Raw genomic sequence first — 8,742 nt, 5'->3', positions numbered from 1 at the left:
AAGAAGCATCACCTACTGCGTAAGTTTTGTTTTTTTTCTTCTGGTTTTTGTTTTTGTTTCTAGAGGATGAATATACTAAACAATAGCCTTCTAACTTGTCCTAGACTTCATCAGTTTTGGTAGTATCATACACCTTGAAAGACAGGAATAAAGCATTGTGACCTCTGGCTATCTATAATGAAGATAAGAATTGGGAGTAAGAGCCAAAGAAATAGCCTGCAACTGAAGTTTAATTCTGCAAGTCAACATCCCACTCAGCCATCCACTAATTCTACTTTGTGATGAAGTTTCTAATGAATGGCTTGGGTCCTGGGGGTGTGGATGAACTGTTGATATCAGAACATTAGCAGATTTTAAAACATCTTACCTTAGCTAGTGCGTTAATGAGTTGGAAGTCTTCCCTCAAACTGCAGGTAGGGTTTGTGGCAGTTTGGTACACATACTCCTGTAGCAGTGACTGTTCAAGGAAATGGTGAAAATGGTTAAGTAAATTTTGTCAGGTACAGCCATGGAGGAGGAAGACTTAGCTTCGTATCCCTTCTACAAAGGTCTAAATAGAACTTTAGATTTTTTTTTTTTCTCATGTGAAAAAAAAATGTGTTTGGACCTTGAATTCAAGTGTATAGGAGTAAGTTTCAAAAAGATTTTTAAAATATCACAATAATAGGGTGGAAGCAATGTTTTGATGAAAAATGCTGCTCTGGAATAAGGAGCAAGAACATATGAATTATCAGTTTCACTCCTTTAGGTGAATTACCAGATTCACTATTTTGGATTTCATGCAAGTAACTATTTATAGGATGATCACTGAAGCTAGCTTCAGACTTCATTTATAAATAGATGAGCATACATTTTCCTTCTATGCCAGAATTTTCCAAACTGCAGTTTCATACTTCCCTTGTTCTGATGTGAACGTTGCTGGCAGTTTGTGGAAGAGTGACTGGGCATTGGCTGGGAGTTAATAAAATTGATTTCAGCAATAAATTGGCTTCCCAGTTAGCAAATACTGCATGTCCAGTATATCAATTCCCCTTTTGAAAGTGATGAAGGAATTGGGGATTCCATTTGCCTGCACAAAAACAAAATTCTGACGACAATTTTGAAAATGAGACTTTGGGCTTCTAAGATATTTAAATGTTTTTTTCTGCAGTTTGGAATTCAGTTGTTATGAAAGGATGGCTTAGGGCAAGTGTTGAAGAAACTGCAGTGCATGCCTTTAGCCACTGAAATCTGCTGTATTTGGTGTATTTGACTTTTTTTGCCAGCTTCTTCCTGAATCAGAATCACATCACTAGAAGTGATTCTTATCCCCCAAACAGAGACTGATTGAGTTACACTTAAGCTCATCATTCTTGGTCTTCATTGCTGAAATTTCAAAATTAAGAAGGCAAATATTGTGGGCCAAGACATTTTTAGAGTTGTTCATGGAAGCAGGTGAGAGAGAGAGCTCTGCTAAATGATGCTGAAGCTTTTGGTCAGCCTAACTCACCGTTTCTCTTTTGATACGTGAGTGGAAACCTTGCTGCATTATCACCTTCTAGTGCATGGGACTAATCCTCAAACTGCAGCACCACAAAGGATGTTCTGAAAGGGCAAGAAACTTACACCTGCTCAGAAGTGTTCTATACTACATGTTCCTTATTAAATGTCTGACTTTTTCAGGAAATTTTTAGTTGGCAGTCAAATGTTTGCCTCCAATTTGTACGTGCAACCCTGTAACAGCTGTAAGTTTGCTAGCTAAGTACTGGCAGCAGGGTAGCCCTGGCAGTGCACAGCTCAAGTGTGTGACATGACATGTTACTCTACTTTCCAAGGAGTTTTGTGCATCTGCCCTTGGGTCCCCACTGCTGCAGCTGAGCTGTTACTGGTGATGAGTAACCAGGGTAAACCTACTTTGTTTCTGTCTGCACGGCTTCAAGCATACCTTTGACTGCAGTTGTAGACATTCTCCATGATGGGGTTTCTGCCATGTGGAGCCTGCAGGACATGCAAGTAGGTCCCAAGACACTTATTTTGTTTTTTAATGTACTGACTAGAACACAATGGAAATGTCTGCAAGGGATGTTGTGGTACGCTGGCCCCATGCCTCTCCCAGTTCTCACTAATGCTTCCTGTCCCTCCCCAGTGCTGCAGGCCCAGCACAAGGACTCCTGCCAGGACTCCTCCCGCATGCTGCAGATTGCTGTGATGCTGGCATGGAGAGCAGGAAGGCCACCTTTTCTTCACACTGTCAGCATTTCCACTGATGACTCTAGTGGCGTGGGAAGGAGACAGCAACTGGCTGAGGCTTCTGTAAGTGCCATACATTTAGTCATATTCCAGGGGTTGGTACGTTGGGTACACAGCAAAGTAGGCCCTAAGCTCAGTGGGAGATCATGGTAGAGAAAATGGCTAAAGGATCCTCTACTCCAGAGGAGTGGAGAAGCTGGCAATGTCCATACCAGTAAACTGTTCAGGCCCAGCGTGTGGGTTTGTGCATTGGCACACGATCATCCAGACTGTTTAATTGCTAGCACATTTCCTGGCACAGTTTTGGCTCATACCAATCAGCCCTGGCATAGTTTTGGGCAGCATTGCCTAGAAACTGTTCTCAAAAGTGGAATGAACAAAAGCAGTATGAAATGTGCCACACTGTTATTGCTGCGAGTTGTACTAGTGTTTTGAGGTTTCTTTATTCCTGCAAAATTGAGTTTTGGGCCCGGATATGACACGACACAGCTACTGTATTAGTCAGTGTGCTGTTTCCTAGCGATAGGCAAAAATCAGGTGTTTGGCTGATTTCATGTTCAGCATTCATCAAAGCTTTGTCCTACTTGTAAAGACCCTGCCTCTGTCATGCACACCTTTCTTACCCTGTGGTTAGGCGACTGCAGAATACCATGCATGGAGATGACCTGTAAGTATGTTTGTTTCCTGATGTGGAATTCCAGGCTTGTCTGGCTGTAGAGGTAAGGGGAACTGAGGGGTGAGGGTCTAACTCATCCTTCTTCACAGCGACTGGCAGGAAACAGAAATGCACTTGTAAACAGATCACATGGAATGCATTGCTACAAGGTATTACTGAAGGTAAGGGTGTAGCACAGAGCTGAGTGTTCCTAAGCTGATGAGAAGAAACAGCACTGTGAAGAAATGTGTGTGATGGAGAAGCTGTCATGCTTCTAAACAAGCTGTGCACACAGTGACGAAGCTAAGATTTTATTTTTTCCTTTAGGCAGATTATTGTCCTTGCATTTTCCTTTCATGATCTTGGCCACGTCTGCTATGAGACAAAGCACTAGTCTAGGTTTGTGCCTTTGAGCTTCAGAGGGTGTTTAAAACTGGGCATTATGGGCGGAGGAGAGGTGTGTCTTGTGGGAATAACATGTCTCCCATCTCAGTCACACTGTGAACCTGTGTAACTGGAATTCAGTTAACACTTTGCTAATAACATCGTGCTTTTCAGCTTAATGGTATAGCTGCGAAGCTTTTTATTGCAGTATTCACTTCTTTGTGTGTACTTCTGGCTTTTTGGAAATTGCTACCATCCTCAAGTAGATTTTTTCTAGTTTTACTATTGCATTAACAATTGCATTTTTTTTAAATACGTACTCTCGCTGTTTTGTTTCAATTTGGAAATACCTTCTTGCAGTTGCAGGTCACACAAAGATACAACTGAAATGCCCTAGATCCTGAAAAGAGTAAAACTCCAGGTGCTTTCATTTTGTTTAGAACACTTTACCAGGTTATTTAAACTATAACGTACTTTAAAATAATCATTTGGAGATTTTGGAATGTCTTTACCTTTACACACCTACATAGTGTTTTCCTCTCGGCGGAGGTGTAAATATGCATATGGATAAATTTCCATGGGATCGGGGTCTGACAGTATTACTGAGCACAGTGGTGTAGTAGATTTTCAAAAGAGAAAAAGATTAAATATTTCTCCAACTGTAAGACATCCATGGCTGCATGGACAAAATGTATGAGAGGAAGAAAACACCAGGCTTTCAAACCAAAGCTAACAACAAAGTAAAGGGCAGAAAAGGAGTAACTTTGCATAACATTGCTTTGCTGACCCTTTCCAATTCATTTAACAACAGCTTCTAATATGGCCATTCATTCTACTCCTTTCAGTTTGATTAAAGGAAGCAGAATGTGGCCATCAGTGTGAACAGCTTGTTGTCTAACTGGGTTTACTTGCTGGTATTAGAAAGTACTGGTATTGTAACTGATAAGTATCCCCAACTTAATTGTCACAAAATTGTAGGCTTTGGCATTCTAACCCTGCAAGCTGAAGGTTCATGCTGAAAATACTGAAGTACTTGCTGTCATTTTTAAATGGAAATAACATCCTCTCTGTCAAACCTGGAAATGCTGATTTTGACTTCCACTGGTAAACATTTGTAGCTGCCCCATTCTTTACAAAATGTGGGCTTTTTAAAATGAAGAAAATGACTGTCAGTAACTGGGATAACTGGTTGGAGCCCATGATACCCCGGCTATTCTGGTTCCTGCTTCTTCATGCATTCATTTCTACCCAGTTATTTCCATGATAATCAATGGCCCACCCTTCCTGAAGCTATGTGGGTTAAGACAGACAGAATCTTTAAATACACTGAATGTTCTTGCTCACTTCCATCTATTGCGATCTTTTTTCTTCCCTACTTGTGTGAGAGATATTAATAGTTGAGTAAAAGACGATTTTTTTCTGATGTTTCTTAACATCCTACAGGGCGAATAATTTTACATTTAAATATGTTATGCATACATCATTGGGTTCTCTGAATTCCTGTTAGTGATGGCTGAAGTAAAAGCTATATTCATGCTGGATCAAAAATCTGTTGTGTTTTATCCTTCTGAGCCTGGAATGTGATATAGTACATATACTTAGGCACTTGCTAATTTTTCATAGTCAAATTATTCAGTTTTTTCCAAGAGTAAAACTCTTGGTGGGCTAATGGAAATTCTGCTTTGTAAAATATTATGAGGTACAGTCCACATAATTCAGAAACAGTAGAATTTTCCATGTTACTTGGGCCAAATTTAGTGAACCTTCTGACTGGGAGCTGTCTATTAATCCTGTAGATATTCCAGCCTGTTTCAGTACCACTGTCTAGCAGCATTCAGGAAGGCTTGGAAGAATTGTTTTCATTTATTTTTATTTTCTTTGTGTGTGTAACTTCTTCAAGTATTTGAAGTGATTGACTTGTCCTTTGTTGCAGTAATGGCTAAGAAGGGTTTGCAACTGGAATTATTATTGTTGTTAAGTGATTGAAGGCTCACTCATGTTACGTTTTTAGTACCACCATTTGCATTACATAGAAGCAAGTATCTTCTAGTATTTACCTAGAAACCTCAATCATGGTCTCTGATGGTTCAAGATGTTGTAAAGAACACCAAAGTGGCCTGTTTTAGATGTTTTATAATTTAAGGGTGCAGCTACGCAAGCTGATGGAGCTGATCTAACTGTTCGCTTCCACTTAAAAGGAAGGTCCTGCTCCCTTCTTCCCCTCCAGTTCCTCTGATTTCCTCAGCCAGGTCACTGAGCCAGCGCAGAGCTGCTCTCTTCTCGCCGAATTTGGCTTTACCACAACCAGAAGAGATCAGTGGGCCGCTAGAACCAGTGCAAGAGAGGAGCAAGAAAAGGAGGAGGGGAACAGGGCTGTCCCTGAGCTGTTTTGTTTCCATTGCATCCCAAGAGTTGGACAGCAACCACCACAGATGACAGATATGGAAGTACCAGTTCTCGTCAAGCTCGTAACTGTGGTCAAAATTCTTGTAGGTCTTGTAATGGTAGAACATTTGAAAGGAGCTTTCTGAGTAGGGAGCTTTTTCCAAGTTTGAAGGACTTGGGAGTGAGTGAAGGTGTGAGGTTTCTTGTCTCAGACCATGGGAAAGCCAAAGGTGGGAGCTGATGCTGGCTATGGGCAGGTGCAGGGACAGATGAAATTGTGACCCGTCAGTTCATGCCTGATCTGGGAAGCAAGGCTAGTTCCAAATGGCAGGTGAGGAGAACGAACTGGTAGCAGCATTTGGAGTGAGTCCAGGCAGGCAAGGCTGTATCTGTGAAGGATACTGGAGCGTTGTAGCTGCAGCTGGGAAGTGAGGTGACAGGAATCCAGGTGAGAGTACTGGCCTCCTGGCTGGGAAGGAGGGACGGGGTCTTAGGCCTGGGCTGGACAAAAAGAAAGGGGCAAAGAACAGCTAAGGAAGGTGTCCAGAGCAGTGACCAGAGTGACAAATAAGCTGGTGATACTGGCCTGCTTGGTTGTGGGTTGGGAGCCCTCTCTTCTTTGCATTTGATCTACTGGCTTGCCATCCTTGAAGTGCCAAAAGGACAGAGAAAGAATTTGGGTAGGGTGAGCTTAGAAATAGAGGGGTAGATCACAGAGAGAGCGCTTCTGAATCCGCCTGTTATGTGTTGGGTTTTGCGGGCCCAGTTCACCTCATGATAGTACTGGAGGAACGACGGATGGACCAACGGTGGCTTGATGTTCTCGCCTTTTTCTTTTAAGGATGGTAACCACTTGTGCATAACTGTGTGAGCAGGGAGGGGCTGGGGAGAGCGAGCAGTGTGGAGTGAGACAAGGAAACAGGGAGCAGGCCTGGGGGTGTTAGGGCAGTGTGGGGCACGGAGGGAAGGTGCGTGGTGTGCCGGCAGCTGGCCAGCCAGGCGGGCAGCATCCTGCCCGCAGCGGGGCCGCCAGGTTGGGCTGGGGCCTGAGGCTGCGGCGGCGGGGGGGGGGCACACCCGGGACGGGGTGTACCCGGGGCTGACAGCAGCGGGGAGCAGCACCGGAGGAAATGGATGCTGGGGGCGAGCCAACATTGTCTGCGCGATAGGCGAGGATGTAACGGGAGGAGGGGCGCGGAGCGAGCGAACGGAGGCAGGAGAGGGGGCGGCGGGCGGGCCGGGCCGGGCCGGGCCGCTCTGCAGCGAGGGGCCGCGGGGAGGCGGCCGGGGCTGGGCTGGGCTGGGCGCGGGGCGAGGCGAGGCGAGGCCGCGGCACCACCACCACCACCACCACCAGACCCGCCGCCGACAGCCCCCGCTCCAGGCAGCCGCCGCCCCGCCCCGGGCCCGCCCCTCTCCGCGGCCGGGCGCAGCGCAGCGCAGCAGCGCCGGGGGCTGCGGGAGCCGCCGCCCGCTGCAGCCAGCGGGGAGAAGCCGCCGCCACCCGGGCAGCGCGCACAGGTAGGGCCGGCTCCCGCAGCTCCGCCGCAGCCTCACCCCCCCCGTCCTCCGCCGCCTCCTCCTCCTCGTCCGCCGGGCCCGGCGCGGAGCCGCCCGCCCGCCCCGCTCCGCCCTGCGGAGGCCCCGGCCTCTCCCCGGGGGCCGCGGCCGCCGCCCCTGCCCTCCCCTCCCCGCCGGTGCCGCGCAGCCGCACGCCCCGCCGCGGTGCGGAGAGCCGCGGGAGCGCCGCGGGAGCGCCGCGGCTCGGGAGCGCTGCTGCTGGTGCTGGGCTGTCCCCCCCTGAGGTAGGGCTCCTCTCCTGCGCTGGCCTGGGCGGGAGGGCAGCGGGGCGGGGGCCGGGGCCGGGGCCGGGGCCGCTGCGGGGCTTTGTATGCGCGAGTGGGGGCGATGCCCCCGCGGTGCCGTTCACCTTCAGCAACACTGGGGCTGCTGCTGTGACTGTCCCCATCCCCTGCATGCAGCACCCTTCTGCGCTTTTATCCTCCAGTGAGAGCACAGTCGATGGGCATGATGCATGGCCCCGATTTCATTATTCTGTAGATAGCCCTTGCAATTTGATGGATATAGGCCTGCTTTAACAAAAAAAAAAATAATATGGCAGGCTTCTGCTAGATAGTGTGGGACTGCAGCAGCTCTGAAAAATCCTTGCTCATGGCACTGGGGGCTGACCTTTTATTTAGCTAGCCCTCTTTTAAGAACGATTCTTCTACTGTCCAAGTGCATGAGCCAAAAACAGAGTAAGCAATTCCATTTGTAATTTTGATGTTTTTGGCTATAAAATGGCATTTGTGTTTAAAGAAGGTAAGGACTTGTATTTCTAGACTGTACCTACACACCATCATTCTTAGGTATAAAACCTAATGCTTGAATGCTCGATATCAGAAGCAAGATTGCTGTAAGAGGGAATGAACATAAACTGCCGAGATCTGGAGCATTCAGTACAGCCTTCGGCCCTTATTGACGGGGTAGAAATATTATGAAACCTGCTTACTGAACTGTGTAGCCAGTTTAGAAAAAAATAACTGTTACTCATTCAGCCCTGGGAATGTACTGTCCTGAAAGACATCTTGGGGAACAATGCTCCTAAGCTGCAGGATTATAGAGGCCGGTCGTGTCAGGTAATTTATTCAGAGAGATATCAGCCGTGTGAAGACGTCAGGGGAGGCTGTGACTCCTCAGGCCATTGCAGAAAATCTCATCTCGCATGTACTCAGAAGCCTCTGGAGAGAGAGAGGAGGTGAAAATGGCATGGGAGAAAAAAAGAGCCAGGGTGGGTGTGATGGCAGCTAGGTGTGATTCCTGAAGCAGTGTTATTTCCCATTGCCATTGGATGTTCTCCACGAAGCCCTTTCTCAGTGAAACAGCAATGGCAGTTGTGATGCCTGCATGACTTAGCAGTGGCTGTAGGGCTCTGGGGAGTGGGTGGGCTAGCTGGCTGGCTAATGTGACACAACCAGTGCTGAACAAATAAAATGGGTAGGGAACGTTTTGTTGCTTCACACAGTAGCATAAGCTTGGTACTGAAAAGAGGGCAGGTTTTAGACGAGTAGCCCCTTTTGCGTTTTTCT

General features: G+C 47.0%; 1 protein-coding gene across 2 annotated transcripts in view; it reads left to right on the top strand.

Annotated features, from left to right (window-relative positions):
- The first annotated feature begins 7,014 nt into the window (after positions 1 to 7,014).
- Positions 7,015 to 8,742, top strand: part of SPTBN1 (spectrin beta, non-erythrocytic 1) — a 135,876-nt gene continuing 134,148 nt past the window's right edge. The window contains exon 1 of one of the 2 annotated variants that reach the window (XM_066995388.1): positions 7,015 to 7,174. The gene's annotated coding sequence lies outside the window, so the exon portion shown is untranslated. Of the gene's footprint in view, positions 7,175 to 7,307; positions 7,459 to 8,742 lie in introns of those variants that run through there. The other variant, XM_048078951.2, reaches the window with a different exon arrangement.

The sequence above is a fragment of the Anser cygnoides genome, chromosome 3 (assembly GCF_040182565.1).
Source record: "Anser cygnoides isolate HZ-2024a breed goose chromosome 3, Taihu_goose_T2T_genome, whole genome shotgun sequence".
Classification (NCBI taxonomy): Eukaryota; Metazoa; Chordata; class Aves; order Anseriformes; family Anatidae; genus Anser; species Anser cygnoides.
Note: the sequence above shows the minus strand (reverse complement) of the source record. Positions and strands in the feature narration are given on the sequence as shown.